The sequence below is a fragment of the Orcinus orca genome, chromosome 17 (assembly GCF_937001465.1).
Source record: "Orcinus orca chromosome 17, mOrcOrc1.1, whole genome shotgun sequence".
Lineage (NCBI taxonomy): Eukaryota > Metazoa > Chordata > Mammalia > Artiodactyla > Delphinidae > Orcinus > Orcinus orca.
The window spans coordinates 14,017,827-14,035,321 of NC_064575.1; the positions used below are offsets into that span (position 1 = coordinate 14,017,827).

The window sequence follows — 17,495 nt, forward strand, 5'->3', positions numbered from 1 at the left end:
ACCACAAAATCTCTTCATAGCAGGAACTAGATTAGTGTTTGATTAAAGACCTAGGAGAAGGTATGTGTATACCAGGGGGCGGGGATCAGGGTGCAGGTGGAGAGTTAGAATTCTGGGTACCGCAGAGAAGTAGCATGGCCTGTCTGTGAGAAGAAATCCCAAAGAGCTTAGCATTGTGGGACCCTAGCATTTCAGACTTTATCAGTGTTTGTCAAAGCGTGGACTATAGCCCTCTTGCTTAAGACTCACCTGTTGTGCTTGTTGAAAACACAGATTAGAATCTTAAACATATACTTATTTATATAATAAAGATTCAAGGTTACAGAATTGAGTTGATTATAATCCTCAGTCCCTGGCATGCTATCATTTGTAATTTACACGGCCCCTCTTTTGTTTTATATTGATTCTTCCTCTTCATCCCCATTCTCATTCCTATTCCCAAGTCCCGCAAATATGGTGACCCTAGTATACTTAATATTGTCCTGCTAATCTGCCTTCTGTGTGGTCCTTAAGTATATGCGCCTCCTTGAAAAATAAACAATGTCGTTGTGTATGTGTGTGTTTTATTAGGTTTTTCATGTATGACATTGTGCTGTAAATCTCCTTCGAGTCCTTTTTATTCCGGTAGTCATGTTTACTTAGTGACTGCCACAAAATGTTCTGTCCTATTCAGAATCACAATTTGCTCATCGACTCCTCGGGATGGAGATCTGGACTGCTTCCAATTTCTCGTCAACACATCTTTCGTCCTCTTAGGGAGCTCTGTGAGAATTTCTCAGGGCTACACATCCAGGAATGCAATTGCTGTATTATTGGGTTAACATATACTTAATTTCCTTAAGTGCTATCAGATTTGTCTCCAGAAATCTTGGTCTAATTCAGCCTCCCATCAAAAATGCTTGAAGGGGGCTTCCCGGGGGCTTCCCTGGTGGCGCAGTGGTTGAGAGTCCGCCTGCCGATGCAGGGGACGCGGGTTCATGCCCCGGTCCGGGAGGATCCCACATGCCGCGGAGCGGCTGGGCCCGTGAGCCATGGCCGCTGAGCCTGCGCGTCCGGAGCCTGTGCTCCGCAACGGGAGAGGCCACAACAGTGAGAGGCCCGCGTACCGGGAAAAAAAAAAGCTTGAAGCCTTTCGTTTCCCTATATATTTCCCTATAGTAGGTGCTTTCAAAAATCCTTTTTTTTTTTTTTTTTTGCCATTGTAGTGGGATTAAAAAGTTATCTTGTTAGTTGAAGTACATTTATCTGATTCCTACTGAGGCTGAATATTTCTTCATGTTCTTTTTTCAGAATTTTGGGTACTTTTTTTTTCTTGCTCTTTGACAAGAAATGATTGTATATTCTAGCTTTTAAATCATGGCCAGTTTTAGAGATTGCAAATACCTTATTCAGTCATCTATCTGTTAATTCTGGTTTTGATATTCTTTTTTGAATAGAATCTATACTTTTGATATTATCAAATCCCTTATCTTTAACATTATGTTTACTTATGGTCCAAGAATTATAATACACTTAACTTCCTCTGCTCTTATATTTCACATTTAGCCCTACAATTCATTTGCAGTAATATAGGGTATGAGATAGGAATCTGACTTTATCTGTGTCCCATACTGTGAACTAATTATTCCTTATCATTTACTGAATCATTTCTCATTTCTGAAACTTCTGTAACATCATCTTTATCACGTTGGCATATATAAAAACTTGAATCTGAGCTCTGTTTTGTTCAGTGGGTCTATCTGACAGTTGCTGGGCTAAAACCAGTTTTGTTTTGTTTTTTTTAAGTATGATAGTTTCGTAGCATGTCAATAACTGATAGAGAAAGCTTCCTTCTTTGCTGTTTTTTTTTCAAAAATTGCCTTGGAATTTTATTCATATGCATCTTAGAATTGGTTTGTAAGTTTCAAAAACAAACATACAAATCCTGCTAATATTTGATTGTATTGCTCATATGCAGTAATTAAGGAAATGCTTTATTAGAGATATTTTAATTTTATAATACAGGGCTTGTGAATTTTTAGGTTTATTCCTAGACATTTTTGGTCATTGTTCTTAAGTTTTAGTTTCTTGCTCCTGTGACTTGCATCTTGTTTCCTACTGTGAATTTCTGATGTAAATAAATGCTAATGATTTTTCTTTGCTTATCCAGTAACATTGCTGAACTCCTTTATACTCTCGTTGTAAAAATTCATATGTTTAGAAGAGCAATTAAGGGCTATTTGAGAAAATAAATGCCTAAGGAGAGAAAATGTACTGAGCTAGTTACACAATGACCTGGATAACAGATGCCTTTGATAGGAAAAAGAGAAAATGTATCAGATTACAAAACGGTTTGCCAAAACTTGCCACACAAATATCATTTTTTCAATATTATTATTTTAGATGCCATTATAAAATAAAATTAATATGTTGCTATAACACAAGATTCTATAACACATTGTGTATTTACTTTGTATGCTGTTACTTTTTTAGAAAAAATACGTAATACCATATATACTTCTGCTTTTTCATTTATAATGTGAACATTTTCACTTTATTGTTTTTTTAAAAATATGGTTTTTAGGGGTTTAACCATTTTCTTTTTAAAATGAAAACATGCTATTAAAACAATTCTCTCAATTTGGGTTAGGAGAAAAGGATTTTAGGTTAGTAACTGGGTTCCATGTCTTCCTTTGTGTGTAACTCACTTAAGGAAAATGTTTAAGCGTATCATTTCCAATTCAAAAAGGAATGGTGGACAACCCCTTGTCTATTCCTTATTCTATATTTAATCTAATACTAAGGACAGTTGCTGTCTATTAAAGCTGATGAAACTTAGGTGATTTTTACTGCCTTGAAATCTGAGAATTACTAGAAAGACTGAGCAGTAAGTTATGCGATGCTAGATATCTGTATCATATCATATCATATCTTGTGGTTGGGGTAATTTGACTTTACATCCAAGTCAATATCCAAGTTATATAATTCCACCTTAAAGGACCTTTAAAGAAATATTGTTTTTTGTAAGCAATTTTAGTTAAAAACTATATATTCTCTGTAAAATAAAATTCAAGTAATATCCAGTAAAGAAGAGAGAAGAAACTCAAAAATTTCCAAAATACCTCTTTGCATATATGAGAAATAATGACCAGTAATGTGTTTGCTGATGAGCATTCTTCCTCACCTGTCTATTGTCTATGTATTCTCTCATCCATTTATAAAGACACACACACACACACACACACACACACACACACACACACAAAGTCAGTTAAAGTTACAATGAAAAAGAAGATGATATTTAAAATAGTAACTCTAAAGGTCTACCTTTATGATTACTATTTTAAATACCACCTTCTTTCTGATTGCATTGTTTAATATCTCCAATGTCATATGGGTTTTCCTGTTTTTTATCCCTGTTTTCAGTAGGAATAGGCCTAGTGTTTCCAAATTATATAAAATGCTAGGTTGGGGGATGAAATATATATATTATAAAGTCAAGGAAGGAATATCTTTGAATGCTTTCTCACTATTTAAACATTTGAAGTGTGATTTTCTTCCATAGAACTATTAATATGGTGATCGAACCAATGGATTTCCTAATATTAAATCATACTTACAATCTTGAAGTAAAGGTAACTCTTTTTTTAAATGTGCTGTTGGATTCTGTTTGCTAATTTTTATCTCAGAATTTTTGCATTGCTATTTAGAAAATTAACCCATAGTTGTTCATTTTGTGCACTTTTATTTCAGTTTTAGGACCAACAAATAAGAAGTTATTGGTTTAAATGGAAAATTGCCTAATATGTGAAAATAAATGAGAAAATGGCCAACGATAATGATATTCAATACTGGCATAGATGGCAGAGTGAAACTGAGATGATTTTTCCGAGATTCCTTCAAAAATAAGATATTCATCTATCAAAAATAATGTGTAAACTCTTTCATCACGATTGGACCCTCACTGAGAATTCTTTCCATGGATTATTTTTTATCTAATGTAAACTTCAATCTTTTGCCTATGACATATTTTATAGTCATAAGCTATTAAGTCAAGTTGTATCCCTGGTTTTTTTATATTAAAAAAATGCTACATCTACAAGTACATTCGCAGGCCACAGAATTAGTAAAACAACCAGAACACTTAAACCCTTCATGATTCTCCTTGTTACTCCTGAAGCTCGACATAAAAGTTAGCTCTCATTTTGCTTGGCTCTAATATTAACATTATCATTGTATTGAATTCCATTGTGTGTTGCAAAGCTGAACCTCAAGATGTAGGAATAAATGGCCATAAATTAGAATTATTTGACACGTGTCAATAAAATAACGCGGCCAAATACTAAAACACTTTGGCTTCATGCCAAGTCTGAGGTCAGGATTTGTAAGAATGACAGTCCTTTTTCTGGCCTGCTTCTTGCAGTGGCCCTGAGGCTGCAGTAACCAGATGTCTGCTACTTTGCATTTAAAGGTCTCAGAGTTTTAGCAGATAAAGCCCCACTTTTTTCTTCTTTAACTCAAAGTCCGACTGTTTCCATTAAAATACACACTTCTTTTTATTAATCGAATGTTTTCTTTTGCCATAATCTATCTTAACAATGAAAAGTAAGAAAATTGTAACTTATTGTATGTTTGAATTAGCCTGTTTAACTAAAGAATCAAAAAATAAATATATTTAATTTTCCCTTATGCTGCTTAGATTGTGTGGTATAAATCAGGAACTGTTTGAAACTTAATTTCCCCATGTAGTATCAGTAATTTGATGGCAAGCTCTTTATCTCCATCATCTCTGAATCTCCAGCCCACTATACACTTAAGGAGTGTGCAATAAATATGCTGAAAGAATAAATAAATGGATGAATCTGGAATTAACATCATTTGCAACCGAGACTCTTAAGAGTTCCTCCACGTGGTGATTTAAAAGCAAAACGAAACCCCCCAAAATTGGCCTGCACTAGTTTGTTGAAAGATTGTTGGCTAAATCTCTATAGGGGGATTTACAGTTGGACCTACTGTCATAGCTAAAGAGAACTGAATCTCATAGGTATTCAGCTATACCTTTAATGGTATGTATGGGGAGATGAGGATCCAAAATGTACCCTTAGTACCATAGCAACCTTATCACTAAGTTCCCTTTATAAAATTTTAAAATTAAATTTTATCGTGGTTATTATGACTTTATCTGAATAACTCAAAGACCATAGGGGCTCTGTTGCATCTACAATCATCTTTATTTCAGAGAAAAATAAAACAATGTCCTTTATGAAGTATAGGAAGAAGCTCAAAATACTATCTAAAGGGCAGTTGAATCCCATAATAGTACTATAAAAATGCAGTCAAAAGACAGAGGCCATAAAAGGTCCAGGGCTTCTTAGAGACTTGACTGATTTCGGGTCAGGCACAAGGGATATACAGATGAACCTGGGGCATTGTGTTGTGTCAGATATCAAGAAATCTATTAAACTTTACTGAAGGGTATATCGAAAGGACTCAGGAATCAATTTGAAAAGGCGCCCACTGGCTAAAGATGGGATCATTTGAGCACCCATAACAGGAAGTGCGGTGTATTGAAACACTTAATATGTTTAAAACCATGACATCACTCTCTCTCTCTCTCTCTCTCTCTCTCTCTCTCTCTCACACACACACACACACACACACACACACACACGCACATCCATCATTACCTTCGTTGGGGTCCTTCAGAAGATATTGAGTAAACCATCTCAGTATTTTGAAAACTGGTAATGAAGGAAAATAAAGATTTATCCTGCCTTCCCCATATAAACTGTACCTCAACGTAACCCAATAGTGGATAAAAAGAAGTTTCTCAATATAGAAATTTCCCAGCTAATAAATGAAGAAGGAAAGATAGAATTAGACCATTTTATCTTGCCATCACCTATGAACTAATAAATCTAAGAACTAATTATTAAATGGCAATAAACACCACAAAAGATGAGATAACCAGACACTCATGTCTGCTGGTGGAAGTATACAACACTACCTAGGAAGTCGTCTTGCAAAAAATTAATTCTGAGTCTGATCAAGACGTTAGATGGGCTACCAACCTGTCAATTCAAAAAATATATAGACAGGAGGCAAAAGAGCATCTTAACTGACATTTTGGGGATGCAGTGAATAGCACCCTGACAATGGTGCTTCTCAAAATGTGGTCCCTAGAGCCCCTAAAGTTCTGGGAACTGTTTGTACTTGTCCATGATGAGATAAGGAGCTTGTGTCAGAATGTAAGTTAATTACATCACTAAGCACACTCTGTAGTTCAGCTGAAGGAAGTTGTATGTAATTGTCATTCTGGGGCAATCTCCTTATTTTATGTAGACCAGTACATTGACTAGGACAGCACTACCATACAAATGACCTTTTGAAATTTGTATAAAATAGAGGAAATGAAAAAGATTAAAAGAGATTTCATAGAAATATCAACTAATTACAATACATTAAGTATATTTTATGCTGATTTAAGTAAACTAATGAAAAGGTGTAAGAAAATTTGGGCATTGAGTATTTAATAATATTAATGGATTGTTAGATTTGTAGACAAGATAAGGGCATTGTGGTTATATTTAATGTTCAGAGACACATTTTGGAATATTATGGATAAAATATATCATTTCATCATGTCTAGGATTTGCTTCAAAATAATATGGAAGGGTGTGGAAAGTGGGTAAGAGGTGTGAAAGTAACAGGATTAGACATATGTTAAAGTTGTTTAAGCTGGAGGATAGAAACATGTAATTTCATTACATCATCTTCTCTACTTTTGTATATGTTAAAATATTCCAAAATTAAAGGTTAAAAACTAAAACAAAAACCAAACCAACACATGAACTTCACCACTGTAAGAATAAATAATAAAGAAAGAATTCTCAGAAAGTGAGAACTAGAATTAGGACCAAAATAACACTGAGTAATTTTTAAATAGGAAGAAATAGTTTGTCCACACACCTTATTCTGGATGCATACTTACAGTTTTCTTTGCCCCAAACTTTGTTTTTCTAACATTGAAATCCAGCTGTTGTATAAGGACATATGCAAATGTTCCTATAAGCCATGATTATGGGTTGAATTGTGACCCTCAAAAACACGATAAAGTCCTTCCCTGGTACCTGTTTAAATGTGACCTTATTTGGAAAAAAGAGTCTTTGAAGATGTATTCAAGTTAAGATCAGGCCATTACGTTGGGCTCTAATCCAAGATGGCTGGTGTCCTAAGAAGAGGGAAATTTGGACACAGAGAAACACAGGGAGAGTGTCATTGGAGGATGAAGACAGAGATTGGAGAGACGCTTCGACAAGAAGAGGGACACCAGGAGCTGGGAAGAGACGTGGAACAGATTCTCCCTCCCAGCCCTCCGAAGGAACCAACCCTGTTGACACCTTGATTTCAGACTTCTATCCGCCCAAACTGTGAGATAATGTTTCCATCGTTTTAAGCCACTTAATTTCTAGCACTTTGTTACAGCCAACCTGAGACACTAGTACACTCGCCGAGCTTAATAAGATTGGTGTCTACATATCTGTACGTTGGGAGAAGCAAGCGAGACAGAAGGTGGTTCGTTGTGGTTTTACATAGTCCTTTGTATCAAAAATCATGTTGTCATTTAAAGTTGCCTGAGTTGTTAACTGTTTTGTTTTCCAAATGACAGCTTTGTGTTTCCTTTTTAATCACAGAGCTTCAGAATACACAGCTACAGTACTTATCACGAAGCAGAAAGAAAAAAACATCCAAAACTTTGACCAAGCAAACGAGCATTTTTCCTGCAAGATAAACCATGACTATCCCCAAAAAACCACCAAAGTCATTTGGATGAAAACCTAGTTACTTGGTGAATTTTTTAAAAATGTGGTTAACTAATTATGTGGGTATCATCTGGGCCACTGTTTCCCAGTCCTATGTTCTACTAGGTACTTCTAAATGGCCAACTTTTGAAACACACTTTATAATGAAATTTGATTTTGTTTGTGCACACAGATCCATGGAACAGGAGACTTTTTAAAACTATATTCTTTACTACAATTGTGAGGACAATGGAAGAAAAAGAGGAGAAAGTGGGAAAAGGCATCCAACCAAAAAAAAAAAAAAAGAAAGAGAAAAATTAAAAGAGAAAAGTTTAGAATGGGTGGCAGATAACTTATTCTCTGCTTGGTCTCATCTACCATTAATACAGGTTTGCTTTTTGGGGAATAGATTTGATGTCTTACTATGCCTGCAGTACCTTCTCCAGAATGACTGAGAAGTTATTTCTGTGAGCCAGCTAGGACCTAAGTATTGGTCCGATAAAACAGACCTTTTTCTTTTACAAAATGATAATACAAGAGAAAGAGCATGAAGCCATCAGTCCCGAGGAACTGAAGACTCAAGTTTTCCTAGAAAAGAATGCCAGGGAATTAAACTCAACCCCAAATAAGTTTATCCGCTGTTCACAGTCTTAAGTTTTGTTGGCAGTTCCTAACTCTTGGCACCATTCAAAGTTTCATCAGTGGTGAGACAACTCATTGCTACCCTCTCAACGCCTTCTTCTGAGTGCAATGTATGGTACTTTCCTGCTGCCTTCTAGCAGCTGCTGTCATGTTCCCCATGAAGTCTTCTAAGTTCTTCAGAGCTGCACCAGGGAACTAGACCTAGGTATGGAAAAACATTGTCATCTCCAAGATGCTCCTGAGCGCTTTAATGCCAGAAGCCTGATGTTTAACCCAACAACTTCCTGAAATATCCTAAGGCTATAGAGTATCCACAGTCATTCATTCAAGGACAGGTGGGGAGTGAGAGGTGTGTATACTTAAGAAAACATGTGAATTGGAACATGCTGTTACTTATCTCTTTTTTCTTTCTTTTTTTTTGTGCTATCAACAGTTTTAGTCACCATAAAACTACAGGTCAATCCATGGTTTAGTATACTCTCTTGGAAATAAAAAACAAGACAACTCTAGTGGCTAATACAATTTTTCAAGTATGTCTATGATCTATAATTTTTTTAACTTTTTATTTTACATTGGAGTATAGCTGATTAACAATGTTGTGTTAGTTTCAGGTGTACAGCAAAGTGATTCAGTCATACATATACACGTCTCTATTCTTTTTCAAATTCTTCTCCCAACTAGGTTGTTACAGAATATTGAGCAGAGTTCCCTGTGCTATACAGTAGGTCCTTGTTGGTTATCTACTTTAAATATAGCAGTGTGTACATGTCAAGCCCATGTGAATTGGAACATGCTGTTATTTCTTAAAGAAATAGAAAATATTTCGGCTCAAACACTCTCCAAAAGAAGATCAGGGATAATAAAGTTTGACTCAAAAATATGATGCGTGTGTCCATCTTCAGTTTCATGTTTTTTTCAAGTTAGTGTTGGAGAAGAGATGAGATGGGATGAGAAGGAAAGGGAAAGCATTGAATGACCAAGAAAGATAAAGGAGAGTGGAGAGAAAGAAATCAAGAGAGGGTACAGAAAAGGGGAGAAATGGAGAACAAAGGAAGAAAGGATCGGCTCAGTACGTTTTGAGGTGCTACTTGATTTATTTGGGTTACAGAGAGTTATCTGATCTTCTGCAATGTTAATTAACTGATTCGTCATTGCCCACAACTTTTACTTCTTAACCTTAAAACCGAGGTTCTCAGTTCTGAGTACACATTGCAACCACATGGAATTTTAAAAAATACCCATGTCTGGATCTCACCCCAGAGATTCTTTTTTATTTGATCCTGGTACAGCCTGCAATTGTGGTTTTTAAAAGCTCCCCCAGACAAATCCAATGTGTAGCCAAGGTTGAAGTTACTGCCACGAAGCTCCCATGACTGACAAAATCAGAGCACTCTCCTCCAAAATAAGGAACAAACAGCACCCAGAACTGTGGGATCCAGTCATACTTTAGATCAGTGATTCTCAAAACAAGATGTGCAGCAACGTCCCTGTGAAACTTTTCATGAATATCGATTTCTGACCCCCATATCAGTGATTCCGATTCAGTAGGTTTGAGGTTTTGCCTGAGTATGTGTGTTTTGAAAAACCTTCACAGGTAACTTTGAGTAAAACAAGTATATGAAATCACTGACTTAAATATGTAAACTTCAATTCATTCAGACGTTGAGATTCAGGAAAGTATTAGAAAAAGAGATGATCAGACAGATAAGTTTGCTAAGGCTGCCTTAATAAAGTACTACAACTTAAACAACAGAGACGTTATTTCACAGTTCTGGAGGCTTGGGCGTCCAAGATCACGGTGTCAGTCTGATTGGTTCCTTTTGAGGGTGGTGAGGGGCAATCTGTCCCGCGCCTCTCTCCTAGATTTTCATGGTTTGCTGGCAACTTTGGGCATTCCTTGGCTTGTAGATGTCTGCCTTTATCATCTCATAGTGTTTTCCTTGTGTACATGTCTTTGTCCAAATTTCCTCTTTTCATAAGAACACCAGTTATATGGGATTAGGGCCTCTCTCAAATCTAATTCCATAAAGTTCCTATCTCTAAATAAGGTCATGTTCTGAGGCACTGTGGGTTAGGATTTCAACATGAATTTTGAAAGGATACAATTCAACCGGTAACGTCAGATGTCTGTTGTTTTTCTCCAAAAATACACTGGCATTGGTCATATCTGCATTGTCAATTCTCAAGGCATTAGGATTCAATAAAATATAAGTAATGTAAATTATCCTGAACCTAACATAAATCCTATTTAAAATCTTAAAGACTTTAGAAATCGGATTCTGTAGTTCATGCATTGACCATTCTAGTCAGATAAAAGTGCATTTAAGACATTTTACAATTGCTTCTCTGTTTGCAAAACATCCATGAGGAATCGATAGCACACTAAATTTTAAGAAAGCACTGGCTTAGGGACATTTTAAAACTAAGATGATGGTGAGAGAATAGTGTCATCTTATGCTAAAAATATCAAGTTTTCCCCAATAAAAAGATTTCTATTGCCCATGAGTTCTTGTCCAGCCTTGAGACAAATTTTGTAGAGAAATCCGTCATTCTGAGGGTAAGGTATTCTTTGTGATTCTTCAGTTATCAAGCTCATTTGGGCTCATATTTTCTTTATTGTTTCTCTTTTTTTTGACAGCTGAATGTCAGGTCCTTGGGCATATATGGTCATTTGAGACAGTGAGATTCGACCTCAATATTCAGCAAACCACCTAGTTGACTAAATTGATCCTTTTAAAATAATATAGAACGTTCTCTTTTTCATGCTACAATTTCTAACTAGAATTTTTATCTTTTGCAAAAAAAATTGAGAACCTGTCAACTTGTCTAACTAGCATAAAGTCTGAATAAAGTTATTCAAAACTGTTTCAGCATACCAGTGTTCCATGATTTTTCAGTGGAAAATTAGAAAATAACATCACTTTATCAGCACAGAGGAGAATCTAGTTCTAGCATGTTCAAATGTAGACAAATCAGTTGAATCTGAGAATTCAACAAATGAAGAAACACTGAAAGTGCTTCTACTTTATCACAGCTGTGGGAGAGCAGGAGAGCGAAGGGAGAAATAACAGCTGAAATTACGGTAAGAACTAGTTTCATGGAAGTTTCACCAAGAACGGTCATCATTTGCTCATGTGGGAAATGCTGTTAGAACAAAAGGCCTTAGAAAAGAAGAAATGAACACACAAGCCAAAACACTAAACAGTGGGATTTGGTTTTGTTCTGTTTTTTTGTTTGTTTGTTTTTTTACAATTTCTCTTTGGGGACTTTGCTTTAAGGTAGAGTTCTGTGTTAAGTATTTTGCCTCCCTAAACTGATTCCATATTTTGTAAGATAGGGAACAAGGGGTGTGTGTGTGTGTGTGTGTGTCTGTGTGTGTGTGAGTGTGTGTGTGTGTGTGTGATTGTTGGACTGTGTGAATATTGCCTTTCTCTGATCTACAAAGGCAGCATAGTTTATGTGCACATATTTTCCACCTAGAGAGAAGCGAAGCCAGAACTGAGGGAAAATTTTGGCTGAGAAGCTCAGTAGGAATGTGGCAAGCAAACAGAATAAGGTTAGTTGAAGGTTAAGCTGCGTTGTATTGATGTAGTAATGTTGTCTTTAGAACAAATTAGCTCCCTGGGACTTGGTGACACAGTGGAGTGTTAAACCCTTCTTTACAAAAAGAACATGTGCAGGTTGTTTCTGGCTTGAAAAGTGCCAGTGAAAAATTACACAAAGATCAAGCTTGAAAAATGTTTACTTTGCAGAAAATCGTTTAAAAATGGAATCTCAATTTTGTTGGCAGCTCAGTTTTTTAAAAGGGCTATTTATTCTAGAGTCCTGCTGCATATGGTTTACAGCCATTTATAAGGTGTATTGAAACTGCATGAACTCGAGCACCTTAGGGAATGTTTGTTTTTATTTTTTTTTAAGTGGTTGGACTGAGATTCAGTATGAATCACATAAGAGAGATTTAGAAGCACGTGAAGATAAATGTTTCCCGTGTGACACGGAACAGCACATCTGGAAGGTGATCTTATGTAAATACCTGAAAAGACCATAGTTTTAACAGATATCAATAAAGAATAGGGTTGCATTTCCCTCTTAATTTGAGAAGAAAATATGGTTTTTATATGTTAAAAAAATAGTATCTTCTCATGCAAATTTCTGGAAGCTCCATTTGTGTAGAAATAGTCCTACAATTTATTCTTTCACTCAGTAATTCACTTACTCAATTGCCCAACAAACATTACTGAATATCTATCTGTTATAGTTGCTAATCTGCCACACTCTATAGATAAAAAAGGAGTAAGACACACTACTGGCCATAAAATATTTCTTACATTAGTCATTCATAAGCTTTTTTAAACATGTGACTTTCATGCACATCCACTGATTTATGTGTATTAAGATCCTACTATAACATAAAGAATTATCTCCAACCCCTACCCTGTCTGGTGAAGAATTTTTCTTTCGCATTATTTAAAAAAATTTTGCACTTACTTTCTCCCTGTTGCCAGGAGCATTTCAATATCACTTGGTAATCCTTAAAATGTAGTTTTTACTCCTGTTAAAAAAAAGAAAATATCCATCAAGTGAAATACAGTTTCAAGTTTAAACCAAAGAATCTTCCCGTTTGTTCCTTCCTAATTTTTTTTCTTTTAAAGATTATTTTTAGAGCAGTCTTAGTTCACGACAAAATTGAGAGAAAATTATAAAGAATTGCCCATATACCCCCTGCCCTACACATACACAGCCTCCCCCATTGTCAACATCACTCAGCAGAACAGTACATTTGTGACCACGGATGCACCTATATTGACACATCATAATCAACCTGAGTCAATAGTTCACCTTAAAGTTCACTCTTGGCATTGTACATTCTATGGGCTTGGACGAATGTATAAGGGCATATTTCCATCATTATAATATTATGCAGAGTTTTGTTTTGTTTTGTTTTTTGCGGTACGTGGGCCTCTCACTGTTGTGGCCTCTCCCGTGGCGGAGCACAGGCTCCGGACGCGCAGGCTCAGCGGCCATGGCTCACGGGCCCAGCTGCTCCGCGGCATGTGGGATCTTCCCGGACCGGGGCACGAACCCGTGTCCCCTGCATCGACAAGCGGACTCTCAACCACTGCGCCACCAGGGAAGCCCTATGCAGAGTTTTTTCACTGCCCCGCAAATCCTCTGTGTTTCTCCCATTCGTCCCTCCCTGCAATCCCACCCCTGGCAACCACTGATCTTCTTAGTGTCTCTTTGTATCAAAGGAAAGGGCTTCTGTGCTGGTGAGTTAAATATTATCTTTATTTACTCTTAACCTCAACCCTTGAAGGTAGTTTTATTAGCCAAGACAGGCTGGATGCAGTTTCTAGCCCACCCAATATCCCAGAGGTTTAATGTAATGCGAGTTTTCTTCTCATTTACCTCACAGTCCAATATAGATCAACCAGGAAACTCTACACTGCTCAGACGTTTAAGGAACCAGGCATTTTCTCGGGCTCTGTACTCTCCTAGGGCTTCAGGGTCTTCACATTGATTCTCTGCTTCCAGGGAGCAAATAGTGAAGAGAGGGTCAGAGTAAAGAAAAGGGTGGGATTCAAATTCAGCATCAAGATTAAAACAGTAACTGTAGGACTCTACAACCTTGCTCTTTCTTAAGCTATGCTATCTATTCCTCTCTGCATCTTACCATTTTACTTTAAGCGTTTGTTTATTGAATTATTCATTCAACAAATAGTCCCTTATTGGTTCTAACAATATGTTAGTTGAATGAATTAAATATTAAATTTACTAACATAGGTAGCCACTGCTTACCTATAGATATTACTCAGAAAAATAAGAATCTAAAAGAGATTCTCTGTTTATTGGCAACCTCCTCCATGTCAGTTTTACTCTATTGTTCTATAAATTTAGTGTCACAGCACAATTTAATTATGCTAAGATTTATTTACTACTTGAAATTAACATTACTTTATTTCCAATGAAAGTGGAAAAAAAGACCAAAATAATGTGCTATTCTTTATTTTGTGCTTTTCTAATGAAGCAAAGAAGAGAAAGCTGGCCTTCATTTAGATTTAAACTTAAAAAACAAATTATTTCTGACCACATTTCTCTTTCACCACCTAGAAAAGATTTAAATGGCAAGATTTCTGTTCCATAACAGTAACTATGAAATCCAGAAAACTTCTTTTTTAAAAAGAGTGGAGCTGTAGAACAGGATGTTAGATATAAGGTACAGGAGAAGGATTGAACTGAAGATGAAAATTTGGGATTATAAATTTATGTAGTATTTATAAAACTAAGAAATCAGTCTCAGCCTACAAGTAGGTTTAGAATAGAAAGCATAGCCAGAACCCCAAAGAACATTTATTTATGTTTATTGTGTAGATAAATGTCCTCTGGATTAATCGTACTTTAAATGAATGCCAACATGTTATGAATATTTAGAGTTCCTGGTTCTCTTATCTATAGGGCTTAATGTCCTAAAATTTCTAGCTAAAAAATTTACTTAGACACTGATTCTGCTGCATTTTTCAATTATCAAAGCAAAGTTGTGAGATCTCCAAAATTTCATTCTTTCTCACTTATTTACAAAAGCTTATTAGAAAACCAAAGGTAGTTTTATTTTTACATTACTAATAGTCTGCTTTTCAAATTCTTAATATTTTATTGATTTTGAATTGTTCTAAATGATCTGCAAAACACCTCCAAAACTTGGGCAGATGTATACCCACCTGGGACAGCGTTGGCTATAAGAATGAATGACCTTCCTGAGGCCAGTTCTGCTTCTGAGAATGAATTCCCATACAGAATGTGTTTCACTGAATTCAATGAACAAAGTAGAGAATTATACAAAGTAGTAGACAGGAGAGTTTACTTACCAAAGTAAACTTGAAAATTCTAAAATCACTGAGCTGAAGAAGAATAGCAAGTTTTATGCATTCAATCATTTAGTTTTTAGTTACAGTTAGTCACAAACATTTCAAATTATGTACATAAATGTATGTACACATTGCACATTTAATGCTATCTTTTACTTAGGTACTGTTTTGCAAAACACAAAGCTGGTTCAGAAAGGACTTGGCAGAGTATTTGTCATAGAGGAAGGACAGATAATATTCTTTGTTGTTGTTTGTGAAGCTCTTTGCTTGCATTGTCTCATTTAAACACTCACCAGCCTATGAGTAGATACTATTACTGCTACTATTTTAGAGGAAGGAAATGAACAATAAAAAAAGCTAAGCAATGTTTTCTTTACCCATACACTTCTAGTGCTGGGAATTCCTTTCAAGTCTTGTGACTCCAAGTGTTTCTTCTTTAACTTATCTCTACCTATCATAATTTTCATGTGACTCTCTTTGCCCATGTACGGACATGGTCCATTTTTCAGCAAAATCGATTCCTGGGCCAAGGATACAATTTAAAGAGCAAACATGGTTGTTTACGGATCATGGTATGTATCTGTTTCAGACATGATTACGTCTTCACAGAAAATTAGAAAATGTACCGGTAATGTGTGAAATAATTAACGTACAGGGTTTTTATTAGCATCCAATAAGTAGAAGGCTCAAAATGCAAATAGAGGTTGCTTAGATTCTAACACAGTCTTCTTGAGAAATAACATGTCCCAGGTTTTAACAGTCATTCAGATTAAAGTTAGACCCTCCTATAATCTTATTTCAGGTAATGATATATGAAGTCACTTCCTGTTACAGCAGCCATTTGCATAAATGCCAATATTTATGTTTCCAGTATAAAAAAGCACCCCCTTTTAGTTTCAAATTTAGCACGAGGCTGCCTGATGAAACCCTGAAAAAGCACCTGGCCACCTACCTTAATTTGAAGACCACTAAAATCTAGAGCCTTAAAAATGCCATCACCTTGTTTGACTTGGTGAAACCTGGGAGAATGTAGTAACCAGAGCAGGCTGCTAAGATGAAGTCATCTTGCTAAAGGGACAATTTGTAATGGGGCACTGTGCTGACAGGTCTGCAAGCCTATAGTCTACAGTCAGTGTGCACATTTGAGCTCAAAATAGACACTGTGTATGACAAAAACAGCATTATTCTCAACTGTTGAGGGAAACTGATGGATGTTGCTTCTCCAAACTCTGGAAAATTTAAATTGAGGCCCTATGGAAAGGTTTATTCATGTAGCATGTTCTGTTTTCTTAAAGAAATGATGGTGTAGATAGAAAGAATGGTCTACATATGCTTGCTGAACATGAAGAACTAGCTCTGTCTTTAATTTCCAAATGAAAAAAACCAACTACAGAATACACTGACATAGTTTGGGTGTTTTTTTTTAAATTATTATTATTATTTTTGCCTCCTGATCATTAACAAGCTTTATCTCAGTTTAAACTCTAAACCATATTTAATAATATACTGCTTTTGGTAAAAAGATTAAAATTAAATTAAGTAGTATTTTTCCCTGCCCCCAAATCTGGGTGCAATTGTTTATCTAGAACCTGATATACTGTTGACAGAAAGAGCAGAGAATATTGAGTATTTGCAGGAGGCATGAAAGTCTCTTCTTTTTGAAATGCATACTTCAGGCTCTTGTGTGTATTCTGTATGATCAACATAAGTTCAATTTTCACTTTAATTTTCTTAAGTATCAAGCAGAAAAGATGGACATGCAAAAAAAGAAAATCCCTCTTTTTCAAGGATTTGTCTATTCTAGATTTCTAGATGCCTCAACAATCCGACATGCTTCACGTTCATGTTAATTTATAGATCAGATAATTCTTCCCTCTTAGTAACAGCAGGATTCATTTTCCTCGGGAAGGATTTGCTCTGAGATTCTTCGGGGGCCATCTTGGGTGGCTGAGAATCAGAAAATGAGAACTGTCGTCCTTGCTCTGCCAACTTGGTTCCTCCTCTGGATCAGCTTCCCATCTGGAAGATGAAGAGCTTGAAGTCAATAGTGATAGTTAATATTTTACTGAGAACATGTTATGTGCCAGCCATGATAGCTCTACAAGGTAACTCCTAACATTAGCCCCATTTATGGATGAGGAAAATTAAGACATGTAAGATTAAATAGCTTGTCTAAAACCCTCACAGATAATAAGGAGTGATTCAA

General features: G+C 36.0%; 1 long non-coding RNA gene across 1 annotated transcript; it reads right to left on the minus strand.

Moving 5' to 3' along the window:
• Positions 1-8,510: 8,510 nt before the first annotated feature.
• LOC117203345 (uncharacterized) lies at positions 8,511-17,295 on the minus strand. Its single transcript, XR_004486078.2, has 4 exons — positions 15,143-17,295; positions 13,833-13,948; positions 12,912-12,975; positions 8,511-8,624 (listed from the first exon to the last, which is right to left on the minus strand). It is a non-coding gene; the product is annotated as an uncharacterized LOC117203345 (long non-coding RNA).
• Between the last annotated feature and the right edge of the window lie 200 nt (positions 17,296-17,495).